This window comes from Triturus cristatus, chromosome 5_1, assembly GCF_964204655.1.
Source record: "Triturus cristatus chromosome 5_1, aTriCri1.1, whole genome shotgun sequence".
NCBI classification, from domain to species: Eukaryota; Metazoa; Chordata; class Amphibia; order Caudata; family Salamandridae; genus Triturus; species Triturus cristatus.
The window spans coordinates 153545440-153569966 of record NC_140587.1 but is presented as its reverse complement, the minus strand read 5'-3'; the positions used below and the strand labels follow the sequence as shown (position 1 = coordinate 153569966).

The 24527-nt window shown below is 43.9% G+C and overlaps 1 long non-coding RNA gene across 1 annotated transcript in view; it reads right to left on the bottom strand.

Annotated features, from left to right (window-relative positions):
* The window catches only part of LOC146830450 (uncharacterized), a 183309-nt gene that overhangs the window by 154844 nt on the left and 3938 nt on the right, over window positions 1–24527 (bottom strand). Inside the window, exon 2 of the long non-coding RNA XR_014961155.1 lies at window positions 23849–24185. This is a non-coding gene — a long non-coding RNA (uncharacterized LOC146830450). The remainder of the gene's footprint in view (window positions 1–23848; window positions 24186–24527) is intronic.

Sequence of the window (24527 nt, the reverse complement as noted above, 5' to 3'; positions counted from 1 at the left end):
ACTGAAATAGGGCATATTTGGAATAATAATGCTCTTAAATAAGGGCAAATGGCAGTAGTGCGATGAGATGGACAAAGCAGATGCTGCTGGGGTTTGTGGTGATGTGAGTGGGCACATGGTGGTATTGTGTTAGCGTTGCAACTGCCTGTGCTGTCTTCATTGGGGCTGTGGAGATGGTACTAGTGTGGAAAATTGTAGTGGTGGTGGAGGTTCTTCTGCCTGCTACAGTAGTGTGTGTCGTGTGTCTATTGCTTTCCAGGTTGTTTTTCTTGACGGTGCTGCTAAAGGTGATGCTGTCATCGCAAGCGGTTATGGTGCGACTGGGGGGTATTGCTGGTTGAGTTTGTTGGCATACGGTATTGACAGCTTAATGTTATTTGCCTGATGAAGAGGCACTGTTGCTCCTAGCATGACTGGCACTAACATATTTGATGCAGAAGTGGAGGATAATTTAGCCTCTGTTCTTTATGTTTGTTTCTGCTCTATGTCCTTTACTTCAGCTACTAATCTAAAGCCGAATATTGATTGCTAAGTCTTGTGTAATAACTGCAAAAATAGAGTGAAGAATAGACACTCAGGGCCTAATTTAGTAATCGGTGGTTAACCCATTGTCCGTCAGAGTGGTAAAGTATATCATGTCACACTGATGGACTACTGCCCACAAACATTCGGTATAACCGCTAGCCCAGGTGGTGGGCCTTTGAAGGTACATAAAGCAATGGCAGCCATTACCAAACTTTTTCTTTCGCAGAACAAAATCCCAAATTGGGAGTTTGTTTTAAAAAACAAATAACTAATGACCCCCACAGCCAGGGAGTTTTTTTCCTGGGCTTGTGGGTCAGTAACTGTATGGTGTTTGGACGATTTTCAGAGTTGGGGGTGCTGCCATCAAGGTTACACTACTGTAGTCATAGGGATAGTGAAAAATGCAAATGTCACACAAGGGTATGTATAGTAAAGGAGCCGTGCTCATTCAGCAGAAGAGTGGTATGGGAGCGGTATGTAGCTGGTGCATTATGGAGCGCACTGTTGCACATATATTCTTAAAACATGGTGTGGTAGCATTGTCTTTTACCGGCAGCACATTTTCCATTGAAATGGCCACAAAATTCACACGGACATGCAGTTTACGGATCAAAAGCATACTGCACAAACGATAATGTGTGAAAATCAGGATTCAGGACATATATATAATTTGCACATCACCAAATACAGTGTCTTGATTTGATTCCATCAAAATCTCTGTTTCCATCACACTTCACAATAAAAAAAAATGTGCTTCATTTGTGCTTCCTTGACCGCAGGTATATTTTGAAATATTTGCAGAGTTCATCTACAGACATTTAAATTTTGTTGTGCGTTGTAAAAAACTGATATCCCACAGCCTTTCCTTTCACACTCCCTGTACCCCAGCCCGATTGTTACAGTTCATTTTACAAAATGCTCTACATTTGCAGTCAGAGAAAGAAAAGTAAACACCTGTTAAGAGAAAAAGCAGCAATTTGTCAGAAGGCATTGCCTGACGTTTGAACTGTATTTGAACACACAACAAATGTATCAAGATAAAAACAACATTTTAAAGCATCTTTATTTCTCATTCACATTCTGAACTCCAGCATGGTTGTTTTGGGGGTGCTGCAGCACCCTTCACACCCCTGCTTTCAGCGCCCATGCGTGGTGGCCAAAACAAAAGCATCAGACCATCAGTCCTAAATAGGGCGGGTAGTATGATGCGTTTAGTCTGACGGCCAGCACTGCATCCATCCGTCGTAAGCTTCTTTTTGATGGAGCCAAAGGAAGCACCGCTGACGAAAATTAACAGACTGCCTGACTCTAAGGGGCATATTTACAAGCTGGTGATAAAAAATTATCGCCGCTTTTGCGGCCGTTTTCGGCCGAAAGCGGCGATAATTGTATCGCCTAATTAGCAAGGCCACGCTAACGCGTGAAACCTTGCTTTAGTGTCAGGATTCCTAACGCCCAGCTTTGCATCTCTAATGAGATGCAAAGTGGGCGTTCCTGACCTAACATGACAGGAGAAATGTCGCTAAGCGACATTTCTCCTATCATCATGCCCCACGCTATGAAGCATACCGTCAGGAAAAGTAGCAATGTTATCGCTACTTTCCTTACGCCTGCTTCAGGACTGACTTAGCCATGATATCCTATGGAAGGTGGATATCATGGCTAAGTTTGTGAGGCCCTATCAACAAGCTTACGCCACATTGCGTGAGATTATCGCTGGGTTTCCAGCGATAATCTCACGTTAGGCAGTTAGCGTGAGGATTTTTATTGCTGAGGAGATAAGTGTTGCTAATAGCACGCTATCTCAGCGATAAAAATCCATGTTACCCTGCGATAATTATCCTCACGCTAAGAGCGCTGAGCGATAATTATCGCCGGGTGTTGCTGACATGCCCCTAAATAGGGCAGGCAGGTAAAAAGTTTGGCAGACAGGGCACTCATTCATATTTTTGATGGAGTACCCTGTCCGACACATACTACATCAGGCCGTAAGTGTGAGTAAATGAACTGCCAGCAGCAAATACACAATCACAAACGTTGGGACTGCCATCCAGAAGTTTTTACAACATGAAACAGGATAAACCTCTCCTAAAAAAAATCCTTTCGAAACCCACTCTCATCATTTACGTGAAGCCTGGATGGAACAATTTGAGGGAAATCTTTAACACCTTTGGCAGGGTTTCCTCAACTTGAACAGATGGGTGGATTTGTCTGCATTTCTGCAAGACGTACCTGTTGCTTAGCCCCACTCAGTAAAGCCCAGGGCGAGACAGCGTGGGCCTCCCTTCATGGTGTTTTCACCTCGGCAACTGTGTTTTCCCCACCTTAACAGATTCCAAAATGTTTTTTTTAACACCCTCCTACACTACTGTACGAAAGCGAGAACAGGAGACAAACAGTTCTGCCTCTTGAAATGTGTCGACATTGAGAAATTGGACTTCAAAGCGGGAGATCAAGGAGTGTTCAACCTTTACAACTATATCTCAGTGAAAATATTGGTCTACAAAAAATATTGCATACACTATATCGACCCTACCTTATATCGAGGGTTAAGTTACCTTGACTTCCCAACGATTTTCTTTGTCTGAGTATATGTGTGCACTTCAATCAAAAGATCTTGCATTATAGGTAAAGCGATCTGATACCTTCGGGTCTAGCTAGCAGTATAAAAAACCTATGAATAAATAAGTCTAGATAAGGGTATGTGCAGTTAAGGACAGTAAATATATCCTTACCTTGACGATGGAGTAGGAGCTGATGTATTGGAGGCAATACTTTTGAGGAACTATTTTTCAGCAGCCATTTAGTGACGTATAAATAATTAGGAGGGCAGTCAGAGGTCCAAGGTTGACCGCTACAAGCTCTCTCTCTAGCTTTGGTTCTAGGTCTACTCACCTGTGCCTCTGCATCTTCTGAAAAAAAGTCCATTCGAAACTTAGGGGCTAATTTAAAACTTTGTGTACTTGGGCATCGGCCAGAAAATGGCAAACCTGTTGATCCCCAATGACTCTTTTAAAAAGAACACAGCGCTGCTGCCACGGTTGGCTCGCCATCACACGTGCTATACGGTGGTGGACTGCCAGCTAAGATGGCGTTGGATGTCTGGCACTGAGCACTCCAAATATTGAAGAGTTGGTTAGCATTTCACTTTATTTTCTATGGCATCTCTTTGGCATCTTCAGCGCCACACAGAGATCCATAATCCCATCTAGTAGGCCAGGGCAAGCTTTTCAGATAGAAATTCAGTCAGGGGTGTGGGCATGATTGTAATTGCTAGTGATACACGTCAAAGCCACTTTCGAAAAATAAGAAGGCCCCTGTTCAAAGAAGTAAATGACAATTGAATAGTGAAGAGGTAAATGCAGGGTGCAGTCTCCAGCGCAGCAGACAAATAAGAAGTTTAAGTGACCATTGCATAAGTAGTTCTATTTGGAGCTCCTCTGCCTCACTACTACTTAGAGAGGTGGGGGGTGTAAATTACGCTTCTGCAGTGCGCAAATATATGAGTGCTCAGCAGTGGCAAAAGGGAAGAAAGTTGGTTTTCATTTCACTCCACCAAAGTCTATCACTTTGAAATGTCTTGCCAGACTACTGGTAACTCCCAGAACCGGTATGGGAGCCAGAGGGCACTCAGGGTTTACTCAGGGAAGTAGCTTGGTCAGTAAGATGGGGAGGGGTGGGCTTCAGATATTCCAACAATCACGCTGGCACATAATGTTAAAATCTGGCACATAGTGTTAAAATAAATTATACAACAAGCAGGGAACACGTGAGGGGCCTAAGTGGCAGTCGAAAATTAGAGGAATGCCGATTGGCAGAGGTACTAAGTGAGAGAAAACACATTATTTTGTGAAATAATCAAAACAAATTCAGTCTTTCCAAACAGAGAGAGCTAGAGAGTGTTTGTCCGGTTTTAGGTCTCGCCTACGCAGCGCGCATGCGCTGCATAGGAGGACCTTTAGCCATCTCTCTGCTCTTTTTGGAAGCACATACTAGTGCTTGTGGCGGCATCCACCTTGCGGGAGCGAGCAGCGGCACGCATGCTAATTAGGTGTTGCTCGCTCCCACAAGGCGGATGACGCCACAAGCAGGAGTGTGCTTGAAAACAGCTGCTGCTTCTTAGCGTGATTGCTTTCACTTTCACAGCCGCGCGGCCGCGTCGCTTTTACGGCCGCGTGGCCAATGCTTGTTTCAACAAAGCTCTGTTTGTTCCACAATCTCAGGTCACTTAAAGGGCTGCAATAAACATGGGCCCTGGGGGAATGGGTCTGACCCCACCTCTGCCTCAGTCCTCGCAAATATCCAACAGGCTGTCGACGCCCCCCCTTTTTTATGCACGTCTTCTAAGGGATAGAAAGAGTGAGGAGGGCAAATTGGTTGTTAGAGATGGAAATCTTGTTTCTACCCCGCCATGAATGGTTACTACTACAAAAACAGGAGCTGGCCGTGAGTTCGAAACTAGAAACTCTGCCTTCATTATACACAATTCTGGGCCAGAAAGCAAAACTGCTCTTCCAAGCTGTATTTAAGACACAACCACAACATTCCTGCGCCACTCTTGACATTGTAGAAGCAGTTAGCAATGGACGCCGGCCCCAGCTCAAGAAACGCTGTACGGTATCTCGGCGCATAACAGGCACCAGACGTGTTTATTTTAAAATCACTCAGGCGCACAAGTTCCCCTGCCTCCAAGAGTGCATTCGATGCTGCGCCATTAAAACACCTTTTCCGAGCTTTTACTGCCAAGGCATTTTACAACGGGCCTGCTCAGAATGATTTATTGTACATTTTCACTATTTACCACTATATAATCAGAATAAACTCCCAGAAGATCTTACTCACAATTTTTAGCAACTTTAAAAGTGCGATCCTTATGGACAGATACAGTGGAATTGGCGTTGATATCGCTGAAAACGGGAATAACGTTTAATTTGAGCTCTCTGTATTCATGTAGATATATGAGCACATATTAATTATGTAGTCCAAACTGCTTTGAGCATAACTCAGGCCATCAAAAAACTAACCCTTTAACTGGAAGAAAATCAACAAAATATGACAGAAAATGCAGTGACAGGCATTTGAGATGTAATGTACCTCGGTGTGAAGTTTGAATATGTGTAGCCTTTTGATATTGGCTTCCTCATTGACGGTGCTAATGTGCATTATGTGGGCAAAATGGTTAATCTCCTATTTTTTACTTTATATAGTTTTAGCCCCTTGAGCCCAAACGGGCTTCAAATTACGCTCCTTTTAGAGGTGTTGGCTCCACACCTTCCTGCAAATCCGAGCAGGGGCGGCTGGTGTTAAAGGGCGAAAGGGGCATTGCCCTGCCATCACGGAGGAAGGGGAGGGAGAAAAACCTATAAGCAGCTAAAAAGCTAATGGTTGCTTTTGACTAGAGCTGCTCGTAGGTTTTTCTTCCTCACCCCCCACCCCCGAGATGGCAGGGCAACGTGGTCTTTTATGAGGATTTTTTGTAGGAGTACCTGATTGCGCATGTGTGACCAGTGTTCATGATGATTCTCGCCCTTAAGGCACAAACCAGGCCAGTGACATCACTGGGGAAGGTGTGGCCAGTTTTAGAGGTGATGTATAGGCTTGCTTTTGGGCGTATACTGCTCTGGCCCATGGCGGGGTCTGAAGAGTTCCATTCATTTAATGGAAAAGGGCAGGGCAGACTCATGGGGACAAAGCAGAAGTGGGTCGCTACCATGGACAGACGGCCGCGCCTCCTCCATTTCTTGTGTGGCTTATATTGGCGGATGAGGCCTGGGGGTGGAGCCCAGCAGCTTTCGATCCCGAGGACAGGGAGTGCTGCAGTGCACGTGACATGTTCTGTTGCTGTGGCAGTGCTACACCGTGCAGTCCGTTAGATAGGCTACCTCACTAGTAAGTGCTTTGTTTTGTAACAAATACTTGGTATATTGATATGTTAGCTTAAGATAGAGCACGGAGGAGTCTCCGCAGCGAAAGTTTGCACAAACCTCACATTGTTAAGTTTATGCAAGCTTTAACAGCAGAGACTCCTCCCTGCTCCTGGACTGATATGTTATTTAAGAGTGGTGCATGCAGCGCTGCCTGTGCACATGTTAAAAAAATTCTTACCTCTGACTCACTCAATCCGGTGCATAATTTATAAATGCATTTTTATTAATATACATAGTGAGACTCTTCAACTCACACGAGTCAGTCTGATCAGACTATGTGAGCGTCGCATTTTGTGTCAAGTAACAACTAACTATTGTAGTGTGTGATATGATATGCGTTTCTGACCGCCGTTTTAAAAAAGAACACCTATTGCTTTACTGCGTCACACCACACACAAAAGTTACAAAATGGCGGCACAGTCTGCTGGGCCGGCTGGGTGAACTGAAAGCTCAACTGTGAATGCAGTCCTAACGGATTGAGTTTAAACAGCTCGGGGTAAAATGTAGAACTGCTGAAGAGAAAGACATCCTTTGATAAGCCCCTAGCATCCATCATAACATTAAGGTCAGTCTGTCTGAACCCTCCCTACCCATCCATTTAACTTAATCATGAACCAAACCAGGCATCTTAAGAAGAAGCACAACCCCTTGACTGCCACTGTCTGCAACTTGATGGGGTCCCTGCTGAATGCGGTGAGGGGCCCTTGAGGCTCCCAGTCCCAGATCTCACTGATAATAGCTTTTAGCTGAATGGAGGGTGGACCCCTGAAGTGTCAGGGGCGAAGGGGGGACCAGATTTGTCAGGACATAAACACGGGGCCTCGTAACAGACAGCAGGACATATGACAGGCTGTAGTCTGCTCTGCTGTAGTGTAAACAATATGGCATGAAGATTATTAGCTTTACCAACCACATGCAGTGCAGAGACAACCCTGTGTGCAGGTGAGGTAAGATCATTGAAACCCTTGCTTGTCACACTAAACAATTTTAATTCAATAAGATAGGAAGCATTTTTTATGTTTATTTTCTTTAAATATTTCAAGGCTGCACTTTCACCATTGCTTTATAAATCTTCTTGCTTCCTTAAATGAGCTTCAAATAGCACCAGTCCCCACACTCTATTTTAAAAATGTCCCCGTGAGTAGAACCCCCATCAACTAACCTTATGACTGTTGGGATTGCTTGCTTTGCTTGCAGCAAAGCACTCCCTCCCCCCCCCAACTTTTACGCCTCACCACTTTCAAAAGCCACCATCCGCCACTGAATCCGAGGAGCAAATAACACACGAGTGCTGCTTGGACACTTTGACATAGAGATTGACATGCTGAGGCGCATCATTCCTCATTGCAAGTTGACAAATATTTAGCAGCTAATTTGCAAATCATGCATAAACACAAAGTAGCAGGTGTACAATTTACACTCAATTATTGCGGATCTGTCATATTTGGCCCATATTTGAATAGCAGTATTCCCAAATCACAGAAATACTGTGAATAGGTCCCGCCAATAAAAAATTCGCATTATTTGGGGTAACACTGTTAGGACTGATTATTACCCATGCTTTTGTACAATTATGATAAGCTGGATGTAATACACAGTGGCAATGTTATTAACACAGTATTGAATTACCTCCAGATATTGCTCTACACTAGGGATCTCAAACCTTTTCTTTAGTAAAAGCTACTTATGTTCAATGAAAATCGTCCCCATTAACTAACACAAACTATCACTGTCACAACTGACCACATCAGACAACATTCCATTAGTGGTCATTGCATGCAGGATTACAGTGACCATATCAGGGCATCAGGCAAGGACACCAGCAATAATGTCAAAAAGAAAAATGGTGATCATATTTAATTTTAAATGCCTCTGCATGCCCTATCAGTCACAAGCACAATGCCACCAGGCACCACCAGGCACCTGGGAAAGAACACCAGTAATATGGCTTCCCAATGCAGCATGAATCACCATTTATCTATTAACCTTAAATATTTTTGTCCTTCAAACATTAGCTTATGGCTCTGAAATAACACACAGTTTACTCTTAAATACATTCTTTTCAACTTTGGAAACCCATCTAATTCGACCAAACAAAATCTTTTAATTTACTAGGTTGGACTCCACATAGGAGAGCTACTCACAAATAGCCGGAGAGCTAGCAATATCACCAGAGCTACTTGTTAGAGAACCCTGCTCTTGCAGCAATGAGAGAATGCACGTCATACTGCAAGGCATTATTTATTTATTTTTGCCGTTTTAGATAACGCAAACTCGACCCAGAAGTATCAGAGTGCTTTACATGAGCACCAGTTGCATTACAGGCTGACACATTTTTAGGCATGGGGAAATGAAGTGATTTGCCCAGAATCAAGGGATGTTTGAGCCTTCTGCCAGACTGGAACCTGGTTCCACAGTCTCAAAGTTAGCTACTCTAGCCGTTAAGCCACATCCAATTCAATTTCCTGCACCTACTATACTGTAGTAGTGGCAAACCTCTGACACAGCTATCCTTAAATGTAAATACTATAGAAGACAACCAAACATTAAATGTCTTCTGAAGCCGTAGATCTAGCCTTGGCAGGCTGGTGTGATGGCTACTTTTTTGTATAATTTCTTGTCGCAAGTTTATGGAAGAAAAATAAAATGGAAAAACTATGATAGGCCGTCACCTAAACGTGCTTGCAATAATAATTTTACATTTAAAAAACCCTCACCAATACAGCAGTTTTACTAACAATGGTTTTAAACAAAAACATTTCAGTGGTGCCATGCATTTTATTGTCACTATTTATTAGGCAATCTATATTAAATCACCACATAACCAAGCATTTAAGTCACAGGCTGCTACATTGTTACAATGTTACCTAAACTATTTATAACAAACTTAATAAAAAATGAAGGTAAAATAAATAGCTGATATTCAAAGTTAATATAATAATAAATAACAAGCATTGGCATAGCCAATAGGTCTCGCCTTTGGGACCTTATAAGTGTTTAGCCATGCAACACTTGATGTTGTTGCACCAAGGATATTATGCTGGATAACTAAACACTTATAAGGTCCCAAAGGCGAGACGTATTGGCTATGCCGATGCTTGTTGTTTGTGTGTGTAAACCTTTCTGGTGAAATCCAACAGACACTGCACCATACCTGACTGACAGCATCTGTACCCAACTATTTATCATAAAATACATTTATTAGGGGAGTGTACACCCCAAACACGCCCCCTGAAGCTACACCCCTGGGGTTACGAAGCCTTAATCAAGGTGATTGAGTCCATTCTCCTCTTGTATCCTGGGGCTAATCTACTAAGTCTCTAAAAACGAAGTACCAAACATACCCCTTTAACACTTGACTCTCACAGTAGCAGGTTCAGCAGCCCAAGACCTACTCAGGGACGTGGTGTGAGGCGAGAGACTCAGAACTAACAAACTAGCACCCAATGATACGAATGTCCAGCCAGTGCTTTCATATAATAAATGCAAAAACAACAGTTGACACTCTGTCCATCATCCCCTTTGGTTTTGCTTTGTTCGCCCTATGTTGGCAGGGTATGCCCAGACGTGGGTCCCTTGCTCACTTTGCCACTGGATTCAAGTTAGCCTGGCTGATGTTGGCTGATTAGCCAGAAACCGGTCCCAGGATGCTTGTTTCCGGTCCATGGAAGACATGGCTTGGCAGTTCGGGCTGGACTGTTCCCATGAGGCACAGAGTCAGACTGATTTGCATATGGCCATGTCTGAACTGGGGTGGCGAGTGAGCTAAAGAATGATGACAGATTAAACCCAGATCAGTTGACTGGGGGTGAGTGCTTGCAATGTTCAACACTCCGTCCATCATCCCCTTTGGTTTTGCTTTGTTCGCCCTAGGTTGGCAGGGTATGCCCAGACGTGGGTCCCTTGCTCACTTTGCCACTGGATTCAAGTTAGCCTGGCTGATGTTGGCTGATTAGCCAGAAACCGGTCCCAGGATGCTTGATTCCGGTCCAGGGAAGACATGGCTTGGCAGTTCGGGCTGGACTGTTCCCATGAGGCACAGGGGCAACCTGATTTGCATATGGCCATGTCTGAACTGGGGTGGCGGAGTGAGCTAAAGAATGATGATGGATTAAACCCAGATCAGTTGACTGGGGGTGAGTGCTTGTAATGTTCAACACTCCGTCCATCATCCCCTTCGGTTTAGCTTCATATAATAAAGTCACTAGGGCAGTGGTTCATAACCTGTTCCCTTGGGGTCATCTAGGCCTACTCAGGATGACTATGACTGTTTAGAAAATTAAATAATATTAACAGGTTAATAAAGTGTATATAAAGAAATGTGAAGGAGTTTGAAATTGGAGGCTAAAATTGGGTTAGTATCCTCAATTTGATTCATGGGAGCAGTGCAAGTGCATCAAACAGTATGTAGTATAGATGATAAGTGGCCTTAGTTGAATTTAGGAAAAATCCAACTTTCCCAATAAAATGTTTTTGTGAATTAAATAGAATATTTCATAATGTGTGTATTTGTTTGATGAATACTTGTTTCTATATTTCTGTGTATTGTTTTGTAGTTAAAGCCACTGAACATGCTTAGACTGGGGCCCCTGCCTTCCAGTAATGACTCAGTGTGGGTCCCCGGATTCCAATAATGATTCAGTGGGGTTCCCTGGGTTCCAGTTATAATTAAGTTGGGGTCCACAGAAGTCAAAAGGTGAAATACCACTGCACTAGGACATAACACTTGCGGGAATACTAACACCATGGGAAATAAACAGATTGTTCCTCTTTGTGTAATGAGTAAGTCAGCAACTGCACTTTCCTTGATCCAGGCAGTCACTGCATCATCTTTTCAGCTTTCTGTACCACCATGTTGCATTGCTGTGGGATACCTCCCACAGATTGACAGGTGTAAATGGCAGTCTAATAATCCAAAGGTGCGGCCGTCTGGTCACAACTCCTTCATTTGCCGAGCAATTCCTCGTCTGTCCCATTCCTGCTGGCTTGTAGGTCAGTCAGTTGGGTAAAGTCCACATGCCACGGTCTCAGGCCTAAACTAACCCCCGTCCTAAACCTGGAAGGGATCCCACCCAGGCATCTGGTGCGTAAGAGCATAGGTAAGGAGACTAAAATTGGCATACTCGCCCGCGCTCCAATATCACCATCATCAAATCTTTATTTCACTTCATTTCCGAAGCGTAAAAGAACACATACAAACAGTCATAAATAGGCATTAAAAAAAACAATCAATAAAAACAAATAATAAATATTACAACTTGTTCAGAACCAATTAGGTAAAAACCTAGACAAACATTATGGGGCCGATTCACAGAACTAACTTAAGATAAAATCCTAAACTTACTACTTTTGGTATTCACAGAAGTTAGGATTTTGTCTTAAGTTTGTCTTAAGACAAACTTAAGACACACTTATGACAAACTTAAGACAGACTTAAGACAGACTTAAGACAGACTTAAGACAGACTTAAGACAGACTTAAGACAGACTTAAGACAAACTTAAGACAAACTTAAGACAAAATCCTAACTTAAGTCTGTCTTAAGTCTGTCTTAAGTTTGTCTTAAGTTTGTCCTAAGTCTGTCTTAAGTCTGTCTTAAGTTTGTCTTAAGTTTGTCTTAAGTCTGTCTTAAGTCTGTCTTAAGTCTGTCTTAAGTCTGTCTTAAGTCTGTCTTAAGTTTGTCTTAAGTCTGTCTTAAGTCTGTCTTAAGTCTGTCTTAATTTTGTCTTAAGACAAACTTAAGACAAAATCCTAACTTCTGTGAATACCAAAAGTAGTAAGTTTAGGAATTTGTCTTAAATTAGTTCTGTGAATCGGGCCCAGTATACCTAAGAAAGAAAAAAACTAAGATTCATTAAAAACATTTAAGACCTTCCTAAATAAAAAAGTACAATTCATCGTGTAAGTGTATCAGCCAATGTTTAAATTTTAGACATTACCAAAGGTAAAGGACACCTGCCTGGCACACCAGTGAGCATCCAGCTTTTGAATAAAACATAGGGCTGGTTTATACTGCCTAAAATTATACCGACGCATAGGTAGAACAATAAATGTCTACCTCGGGGAACGATAAAAAGTACAAAAGATCATATGGTGCAGGTTGGACCGAGTTGGCACACCGTCACATGGGCACAGACCGATCTCCATAAGTGAAAAACAAGCTACAGGAAAACTGAGCATTAATGGTAGATAATTCATACGGAATCTAGTGAGTATGAAACACGGCTACAAATTCTGAAGTAACATCAAGTAAAACTGCAAACCGGGGCAAGAGGTAGGAGTATTATAGAGAGTACCTGCGTATATCTGGTTGGTAGCTTCCGCTCTTTTAAGAGCAGCGTTAGTTAAAAATGCCTCCTTCCGTCTCACCTGACTTGCTGTCAAACTGCTGGTAGGAGTATTAAACTATTCAGGCTATTCCAAATCCTCCAAAGTACACTTTACATATGACAACCAAGGAATGGCCAAGGCATACTCCAAATTCAAGCAGTCCTCCAAGATCAACTGATTTAGAACAACCGTGTACCACTTCCAAATCGAGTGCCAAGGCAATAAGGGTGCCAGCTTAATTATATCTATTATGTAAGGCACCCCCATCTCACTATGGCATATTATATTAGAGAAGGCTAGAAGCTTCTTAATAAATATGGGGCATATTATCAAGGACGGTGTTAAAATTGTCGCCACTATAGCAGCAGAAAACTGCCACTAAAGCGGCGATAATGGGGTGATAATATGCCGCAGAGAATTCCAATAGAAGCCCATGTTGACACCAGAACATGGGCTTCTATGGGAATTCTCACAGGTATATTATCAAGCCCATTATTGCCGCTTTAGTGGCAGTTTTCTGCCGCTAAAGCGGCGATAATTTTTAACGCCGTCCTTGATAATATGCCCCAAAATCCTCAACTCGCAGGAATTCATCATCTGCCTTGTCCCAAACAGCCACCCCGTAGCTAGCTTTTGTGACAGACTTTGCAGCATAAATACTTAATATCTCCAGAATAGCCTTTGGCCCGTTTCTTTGTGAAGTTGAATAGGGCTAATATTATTTTTTCCAATGTCAAAGGTCTGTCTACAACCATATTTTTCATTGAATACTTGGAGTCAAACAAAATACCCAGGTACAAAAATGACGCAGCCTCTTCTGTCCAACGGTTTCCAATATGGAACATTGGATGTGATATGGGCCGTTTCCCACAGACTAGTGTGAAAGTTTTACTTTCATTCACCTGGAGGTCCAGCTCCCTCATAAAAATTGCGTAACACCCTATGAGACCCTGCAGTACTCGACCAGTTTGTGCTATGAGCAACGCATCATCTGCACAGAGGAGTATAGGGAGTTTGCATAATCTAATGTGTTTGAGTTTGAGTTTGAGTTTAAAAGTATTTGTAGAGCGCACTTTCACCAGCGGTTTCATGTAATGTAAGGAGCGCCCCAAGGCCTCTCCACCAAAACTGTTTCCAATCTGTAGGTATTAACGGAAAAGAAAACAGAACGGGTGCCAGGACAGTCCTGCCTTACACCCCTCTCAATCTTTAAGTGCTTAGTACACTCACCTTCCCAGCCAAAGCGAACACAGGCAGAGACCCCTGAGTACATTGCTCTTATAAAAGTGAGAATGGCTCCTTCAATACCCATCTTAGCCATAATGGACCACAATTTAGAGTGAGAAACGTAATCAAAGGCGGCTGTGAGGTCCATGAAGGCCAGATAAATGCCACCTTTATTCGCTACCACATACATGCCTATCAACATACTTAAGTTTAGGCACTGGTCCACCGTACCAGTGCCCTTCCTAAAACCATACTGTACGTTTACCAAGATACTATTTGACTCTGCCCATTTCTCCAGCCCGTCTAGCAATAGGCTCCCTGTTAGCTTTGCGGTGGAATCAAGCAATGAGATTGGCTTATAGACGTTGGGACTGGCCTTCTTTACCTCTTCTAAGTCAAAAACTACGGGGGGAATCACTGTAGGAAGGTGGAATCTGACTATATGGTTGCCCCCATTTTTTTCCCGGTGTTTTGCTGGTTTATGACTTAGTTTGACTGGGATCCTGCTATTCAGGGCCCCAGTCTATCTGCTTTCTCTGTAAAATGGTTTCCATGTACATTAGGTACATTTCTAATTGGATTCTGGAGTGCCTTATAAGCCCCTAGTATATGGTATACTATGTACCTAGGGCATAGGTACCTCAGAGGCCTACCAGGGGCTGAAGCATGTATTATGCCACCTCTGGGAAGCCCTCCAAAATGACACCACAGGTCTGCTACTGCAGCCTGGGTAAGGTGGTGCTTGCACCCCTTACAGTGGTATAGGCTACCTATATCCACCTATATATACAGACACATATAAACCTATAAGTCACTCCTATGGCAGGCCTTGACAGTCCTAAAGGCAGACTACTTGGTTTTGTGTGAGAGGGTGCCCAAGCATGAGCTGAGCCCCTCTGCAGCTTTCAGAAATACTTCCTTATGTCTGTTGTGTGATACAGCCATACCACATACCCTTAAGTGCATTATAATCTCGCGGTAAATGCTAACTTTGGAATGGCTGCATCAAAACATGTAGTGTTTAATGTCAAAAATCTTGGAATACTACCCCCCCCCCCCGTCAGTCCTGGCAGAGGGGGTAGCATTCCACCCTTCTAGAGGGAGAGACATGTTCCCACTGGTCTACCCAGTTAAAACTTTCCAAAGCCCTGGCATCACAAAATGGATGTAACAATAGGTAGGGGAAGACAAGGATCAATTGTGATCCAGTAGGGCATTAATTACCATTCACAAGAGAAGGGAATGGAAGGTCCGGCCACAGTCGTAGCCCCAGATATGAAGGCAACAAAAAGAGATGACTGGGCTGTTCCTTAGGGAAGGGAGGAGGAAAGGATCACTAGGGAAAAAGGGTTAGTACTCAATGGAGGACAACCCCTGGGTATCCAATTTGTTGGATATAATGGCCTCACACACCCTTGCGAGTGTCATGCTTCATCATCGGCAATGCCCAACGGGCTCACCTCAAAGAGGGGCTCTTTATCGGAGATCTTTTATCCAACTGCCTATGGGTGAAGTGGGGGTGAGGGGCCAGGACAGAGTAGATAGTGTGGGTGAGGATAAAATGTGGCCTAAGGTACCGGAACCTCTATACAAGGAGTTCTTCAGCTGGCTAAACACGCTGAACGAATACCTCCACTTCACCATAACGGTGTCTGCATCCAAAATTGCCTTCTTGGATCTCACCGTCAGACTGGAGGGGGGCAAAATTGATACAACTATGTATCGCAAACCAACAGACCGCAACAGTTTGCTCTACTTTTCCAGCCACCACCCTAAGGCCTTGAGACTGAATCTGCCTTTCGGACAATTTCTGCGGGTCAGGCGCAACTGCTCCCACCTGTCAGATTAGAAAACCGAGTCTTCCTTACTATCCAGAAACCTGAGGGATAGAGGGTGCCCCACAAGACAGATTTCTAGGGCATGCAAACGTGCACAAAACAACCATAGGGGACCCTACTTGAATACAAGACCCGGGCGACACAGGAGTCAAATCTCCTTACTTGTGTCACCACCTTTTCGCCAGCTTCAAACGAAATCAAAAAGATAATCAAACGACACTGGCAAATTCTGAATACGGGCAATCTCAGTATTACAATGCCCAGATTTGCCTTCAAAAGGTCAAGGTATATTAAGGATATTCTGGTGCATACCAGACCGAGGAAGGCAGAGCATCCTAAACAAACCACCCTGTGGCAATTACCGCCTGTACGTGGGCACTATCAGTGCGGCTCCTGCAGTGTGTGCCCTTTCACCAGCACATACAAAACTATCCTCCTGACGGACACCTTCCGCTGGGAACTGCGTGGCCATACTAACTGCAACACTTCTAACTGCATCTACTTGTTGAGATGCTGAGGCCCGTGGCTATCGTGGGTGATGTGGAACCATGACCCCTGGACACCGTGAACTTTTGCAGCAACACTATCTTCTGGGACTTCCTCGAAGTTGTGCTTTGGGCTCCGAGTAGCCCCAGCCTTGAGCACCTCCTGCACCGAAGATTGCTGGCCTCCACTCCACGAGTGACCCGTGGGCCAGTTTCAAGTGCGACCGCTCGAGGCTCCTTCGCGATCACTAGCCCGCTGGGTAGCAGGTCTCCACGAAGGCAACTCCTCTTCTACTTGGGCTTTCCTGGTTGCTCCAGACGTGCCCTGACTTACCCTAGCTGGGTGAGTCCCACAGACCTTGCTGGTCTGCACCGCAGTGCTTTCTCTGAATTCCAGTGACTTGGCGTTGCCAAAGCTTGTTGGGTCCAATCTGTTCGCCGACACCGCAGCACTCGACAGACTTTGTGGGACAGCTCGAATCCGGCTCGTGGACTTCGACGACGCCTCACGGACGTCGTGGCTGAAGAGTCAAGACACCCATGAGTTCACCTGAAGCACCCGACATCTGTGGGCATTGGTCCATCCTGCCCTCGGTCACTGGCTAGTGACCCAGACTCTGTCCCCTCTGCTTTCAGGTTCCTTCCATCCTAGATCCAGGCTTGGATCTCTTCGGACACTTCTGCTCTTCACGGCAGCAGCAGTTCTCTGCAGGCTTCCATTGCAATCGACAACGCGACCCGACACCAAAAGACACCTATGTACCCGGCTTCCCTGTGTGAGGTAACTCGAGTACTCCGGTGCTCCCGTGGGTGCTAGCCCTAGAACTTCTTAAGTCCAAAAGGGTTTGGTCCTGACTCGATTCTAAGTGTCCCTAATCTTTAAAACTCCAACCGCGACATTGCCCATAGAAGATAACGGGAACCTGCGGTTGTGTTCACACACTGCATACAGTCCCCGTGGGTCCCCTGTGTCACTACCTTGGGTGGTTCCTTGGGGTCCCAGCGATTCTACGGGCTCTAGGCCTTGTGTCTAGTTCAGTCGTGGTTCTTAAACCACTTTATTGGTATATGGTTTGGTACGCCCCTAGGGCCCAAACGTGTATTTGTGCTATTACTGATGATTGCTCACTTGTAACTTAAGTACTTCGAACTCCAGTCTCATAAAGAGACTAGAGTGGTGTGTTTTAACCTAAATACATATATTTTAAATATATACCTGGTGTGGTTCTCCTTTCATTTGATCATTCAAGAGATTATAGACTGGTAAAACAAGCTGCTTTACATTACTTCAAGACTTAGCCTGAAGGCTGCTCTCCATAGCTACCACTAGGATAGCTTTCAATAAAGGTTGTCTTTAACCTATCACCATAGGGGTTGGTTGGACTGATACAAGGTGCCCACTAGAACTAGTGGACAGCATATATCAGGCCACCTTCTCACAATCACCTTCACCAGGGACAGACGGGTTGGTTTGAAGCCTCTATAGGGCCAGTCCTACACTGATAAATCTGCATAAACGGTCTATCCAATCCACCTCCCCTACGTGCACCTCTAAAGGAGGACCTGTAGAGTCCTTGAAATATGAGGCATTAACCATCTAACAGAATCTAGAGCCATCTCTAACTAGACTTGCTTCCCGAAGATCCTTCCAGGCCTGTTCCTTCAGGGCCTTTAACCGAGCCCTTCTAGTTTCTTTTTATGCTGCGCAACACCTCCCACCAGCGCCCTATCTCTTGGTTCCTATCAAAGCCACGTGCAGATTGGCTAAAGCCCCTGAACATGACAAGTCAAAGCAGCACGTTGTCGATTGCTTTTTAGGGAGACAGTCACGTGTCATTTGTTGTTTTATATGTGATAGGAGATCCTCAAAAGCAGAAATAACCTGTCAGGCAAACAGACACCTCAAATTGTTTATAATGAGGAGCCCTGGGAAAAGCTTAGGTTTCTCCACTTTGTCCCAACTCAAAGAAAAGCCATGTTTACAAGCCAACGCTGGCTCTGGGAACACAGTTTGGTTGATTTTTAATAAACCCTCCACCCTCAAAAAGCAGGACAACCGAGCGTGTTCACTAAACCCTGAGAAAAGCACTTTGGTCTCAGTAAACCATATGCAAAAAGATTCAGAGGCAATAATATAATCAAACGTAGCGTCCCCGTCTGAGCCCCCAAAGGTACGAGCCAAACATGCTCTTAGGATATTCACCTTGTTCTTTATTACCAGGTTTGCTTTTACCAGGAGACCGTTTAAAAATTCCCCATATTGAAGGCTCACCTTCATTCTCCATTAGCCCACAAGCGGATTTTTTATACCTTGGGCAGTAATGCAAACTGAAATCGCCTATCCAAATTACAATTAAAACTTTGGGGTGATGGGATTGGATGGACCTCAACTCAGACTCTACCAAACACGTTATCTGAGTCCTGTTTCCAGTAAAATAGTTATTGCTCCAATATCCCTGAGCCACCATACACACCAGTGCACTCACAAGGACTCACTATAGAACCATAGAGTTATTTTGGCCACAGAAAGAAAGCTGGTTGCAGTCAAGTGCTTGAGGGACCTGGGGGGGGGGTGGGGGGTGGGAGGGCCCACTCTGGAACAGGAGGTTCCCAGCTTTGTAGAGCTTGCACCTGGTTAACGATGAGTCACAGGTCCATCCAAAAACCAAACCAAACCACATTCCCCCAGAACATCAGTTGGGGGCCGCTGGAACAGACACTTTACCGTTCAGGGACTCAACACAGAACTGTGCGAGAACATACTGCACCTAGTACTTCACAATGCGGTGATCAACTGTACTTTCTTGTGCAGTCTCTCCTCCCTTTGGAGAGCCCTTCCACCAGGCATCCATGTTTGGGTTCTCCTGAGCAGACTCCTTCTGCAGGGAGACTTCCACTACAAACCTTCCGGCACCAAGATAGGCTCCCTATCAAAAAAAGATGCTTAGCACATCCAGGAGAAATCAGCAAGCTTCTCAGGGGATGTCCCTTCACTTGGTTGGGAAGCAGGATGTCAAGGACACAAGCTCCGGATCTCACATATTTCTTTAACACCTTGTGCGGTGTCCCTTAGACCAGTCAACAGGAAGTCATTCAGTACCGACTTTGGGTTTCAGACCCCTTCTTATACAATATTTGTAGACAGGATTTGTGATTTTCTGGGACTAGTTCAAGGTAGTTCTGCCACTTTATATATCCATCTCTTTTTATATTTATTTATTTATTTATTTAGAGAGTTTTCTATAGCGTTGGCTAGATCCGGGGGTATCAGAGTGCTTTGTCAGGTAATTCAATCAACAGCAATACTTTACAACATTGTCAGACGCATTGTCAGTCGAAAGTCTTATAGAATCATTCAAGTGACGAGTGATGAGCCATTAAAGAATCCTTAGGAGATACCTGCATGGGAAGAGGTAGTATACAGTGCAGCCATTGTAACTATAAAGTGGCAGCAGGAAGCAGGAGTGGAGCTGAGAATTTCTTACTCCTAGAGACCCAACCACATCTGCCCAGATTTACTTTGATTTTGTGCCAGGGTTGCCTTTTGTGGCGCAGCCCCGACCCAAAACCCTTTTTGGCATTTACTAAACCAGGCAAATCTCCTTTGCAGTTTAGTAAATACAGAGTTAATCAACACCGTGTGTAGCTCTGCTGTGTGTAACCTTCTGTTGGGTAGGCGTTACATGGGTGGAGCATGGGTGTTCCCATGCACCCACCCATGTATTTTGACACACCCGGGATTGCACCAAAATGGTGCACCTGCCCAATAGAGGCTTAATGAGTTAAAGTATATGGTATTCTCCTTGTTACTTACTCTTTCTGTGTGAGCTGCTTTCTGCAGCACACATCAGTAGAGGAATATGCCTCAAAGGATTAGTTTTGTGGTTGCCTGAGTTGCCGCCATGCAGCACACAGTTCACCAGCGCAAGGTGACAGCAGAAATGCTCCATGCCTTTGTAAATAGGGTCGTTTCTGCTCTTTCCAGCGCATGCAATGCAGCACAGGAAGTTTCCTTCCGCTGCATGACATGATAGTAAATGTGCCCCGTTAGCCTTTCTGGAGCATCACTTAGTTTAAACAAATGTGCAGTGATAAAAGCTGCCCTGCTGCCCGAGGACGGGATAAATCACCGTCTCCGAGCCCCACGAATGAGTGGCAAACAGCAGAGAGAGACAGCTTTCCCCCGACTCCTCCCTGCTGCAGTCTCTGGGAGCGAGGCGTCCAGTGTGTCTCCTGTCTGTGAGGCATATCTTGATGTGCAAATGGGCAATGCATTAGCCTTTGATGCAAAACAGGACAGAGGGAAACACATACACCAATAATACCAGCACAAATAAGCCAAAAAACATGGGATCGATGCCTACTTCCCACCTGACTAAATTGTGTCCTCCTTTTCCTTCATTATCACATACGACAACACCTTAAAATACACGAGTTCAGTGTGTGTGCTGTAAAAAGCGTCTTGTGTTTGTTTTTACTATAATGTTGCTCCAAGTATAATGAGAATCCAGGCCACATATAGGGTACGAATGACAACTGACTTCCCTCTTGGATCACTAATGGCAGGTCTGGGGACCGGAATGTTTCTAAGTTCAGGATTAACAACTATCATTTTCACTAAATGTCTCTCAATGCAGTGATAGAATCTGTTGTACTATGGCGTAAGGCTTCACCGTGTTAAAGAAATACACTTTTGTAATGTTGAAGAGACTTTATCTTTTTTTCATATGATGTTTGTTGCATGATTTACATGTCAAACATTTTGGTGGCTCGGCCCACACAAGGACTCCTAGAGCCAAGCCAAAAGTCTGGCTCCGCCCGCCCTACTAATTTGTTAGCTTACCACCTTATACTTACATATTTGTTACACAGTGGCGGTCGCTATAGTTACTACAGACTTTCCATAGAAAAAGCGTTCTTTGTTTGGCTAATCATTTTAGCATTGTTTGTCATGAAACCTTTTAAAAAACATTCATCCACCTCAGCTCCTCCTTGGAAAGTTTCGAGGTGATCTGTCAAACGGGGGCCGAGAAAAAGGTAGGGTCCCAAAATGCTGTTCCCCCATGCATTTTCCATAGGGAAAATTAGATGATGATACACAAAATATGGCTGAACAGAATTACACCAGATTTGGCAGAAAGCTATACCGCTATCTGAAAAGCATGCTTCTTGTGATTTGGTGTTATTTTGTTCAGCCATTTTAGAGAAATTAGGTTAAAAATGTATAGATATCTGTTACTGTTGGTCTCCCATGAGGCAAAGCGGCAAAATAAATCAGGTTGCTTGCTTGTACACTTTCTTGATGGAGAGCCTATACCCTCCTCACTCCTATGCCCAAATAGATGCACTAGACCCTAGTACACACACTCAATGCCTTCCACAGAAGTCTTTAAGGAGAGTCCACTACCTCCAGACACCCACGCCTTTTTAGCCAGCCAGGCCCCTACTATGCACACATTAAAGATTGTAGAGAAGACCTCATCGAGAGCCCACGATTCTGAGACTCCCATGTTCCATTAGGTGTTCAATCCCCTACGACGCACACCCTTCGCCCTGTACCAGAGCCTTTTGGGTAGGGGATCTCGTAGTGCAATCAATGAGATGCGAGTGGCCATGCCCTAAGAAAGCCCTGCCTTCACACGAGCCCACTCCCTCCAGACACCCACGCCCGCTTAGGTGGCCAAGCCCCTACTACTCACACCCTACAGCTTGTGCAGAAGACTTCACAGACAGCCCACTTCCTTCAGACAGCCCGCCCTTTTAGGTGTGCAGTTGCTACTATGCACGCCCTTAGATCTGAGCAGACACTTGAATGTAGGCGATCTCTTGGACTCAATCAATGAGATGTGAATTGCCATGCCCTTATAACGCACACCTTATTTATTTATTTATTTATTTAGTTATTTATTAGAGGTTTTATAGAGCGCGAGCATGACCTGTTTGGGTATCAGAGCGCTTTACAGGGATCAACACGTTACGTACAGGTTAGGCATAGGCAAGATACAAGGATGGGGGTAAGGGAAATGATTACAATAGGACAAGGCCAGAGTTATATACAATGATCAGTACAGTACCAAAATCGGCGTCAAGAAATTGACTACAATAGGACAAAGGCTAGGGTTATATACAATAATCGGTACAGTACAAAAGTTGCGACATGTCGGCGATAGAAGGAGAAAAACAGCAATTTTAATTGAGCGAACCTATGCCTTGTACAGAAGTCTCCACGCAGAGCCTACTCCCTCCAGACACCTACACCCATTTAGGCGACCCTTTGGGTGCCATCAATGATATGCAAATGGCCAAACTCCCACAATATTGCTTGGGTCCACAGGCCGTGCGCAGTGAGGGGTTGGCCAGAAACACATCAAAATAAGACTCCACTTTACATTTAAAAAACTATAGAAATATTTTGAAAAACAAAGGTTAAAGTGGAATTATTCGTGGGAAAGGTAGTAAGAGTCTAACGGACATTAAAAAAAACTTAGAAATTCATTGAAAAAGCACTGCTGTTTAAAAAAAGAAGAAAACAGGAAAATCCAGCAGTTTTACAATTTACATAACTGACAGAAGTATAACTTTCAACACTGTGATGAACTATTTATGACACCTCAAATTATATAACTGATGACGTGAAAGCTATGGTGGCGCACGTTAAATTTATGGCAGTAGTGCTGCAGTGCAGTGGTATCTGCATTGTACTTAGGATAGCTTTGGACAAGAAGGAGTCCCTTGGTGCACTAAAACTTAAGGCTAATTCCTCCATGTATATGTACTGCAAAACATAGTACATAAGCAAAGGGGAAATAACTAAGGGAAATAAACATATTTTTCTTAGTATTGCCACCCACCCTCAGAGAGGTGCAGCATTTTGGCACAAATCTATGTCTACAAATTAAGTATGAGGGGATCCATGGGTATGGCCATAGAAGACCCATGGAACACCCTCTTTACTGTTGATTATAAACTAACAGGAAAACATTTTCTGTCAGATTATATAAAGCAATATACATTTTATATCAGGTATGCATTTCAAAAAATAACAAAAACCTGATATAATTTGTTCATCCTTGTTAGATAAATCTATAGTTACAAGTGCTTCAGTTTCATTTCAACAGATAACAATAGAGCTATCTTTTATATTTAGAAATATACTGCTGTAGCAGGCTATTATCATATGGAAACATTACCGAGACAATGAACAACATGAATTTGTTCTATTTTTGAACCAGAATAAGCGGTTCTTACAAGAACCATTTTTTCTTTTTTACGTTTTTTCAACTTTACGTTTTTCAACTTTTTGGGGGGTTATTTGGGATTTTTCGCCAAGGGAATTAAACTCAAACAAGAAAAAGGGCATCAAAACTTAGATATTTAAAAAAACAAAGCAAATAAATTACTTTGCACATTTGTGTGCAACCAACATCTTAATATGAGCTGAGGTATATGACTATTTTTCAGCATCTGGAACTGTACGAGATCATGTTTTGGAACTCAGGTATGATTTCTGGTGCTACCTGGGAGATATGTGGAGGAACTGTATCTCCATGTGATCCCGCGGCATTTGACGTTGATCCTTCTGCAGCGTCTCTCTCCATTTCTGCCCTGGCTAGTTGTCGAGGGTGGATGATTTTCATGTGATTCCACATGCCTGTGGTGTTGTACAAATATATTTTCCTGATGCCCCGGGAAAATTGCTTCTCGCACTCCATAATTTTTGTGTCCACTTTTTCCCCCCCAAGAAGTGATTGTAAAAACATTCCACATCAAGGAGTCCTTTTTTGGTGGTGGTATCACTTTCTCTTCCTCTTTGTGAATGTCTCCATCTTCTCCCAATGCCATTGTTTGAATTCACTGAGAAAAATTGCAAACAAATCCAAAAATCATGCATGGTTCACCTGAGCATGTGAAATATACTCAGGAATCCCACCCTCTCAACTCTAACAAGCTGCATCCAACCTCCATTTTGTACACTTTACTTTCAATGGAGACTCAAAATATATCCCTCTGCTCACAGTTATCTATGGTACATACCAATGAGTCACTCGGGGCAAGGGTGCATGCTCGAAAGATCAGACAGGGGGACACTGCTGTCCAACAGACAACCATACATGAACAGACATGCTTGCATACTTCAATCTTCCACTGTTTGTATATCATCATATGAAATATATATAACGGACCCTATATAATAAC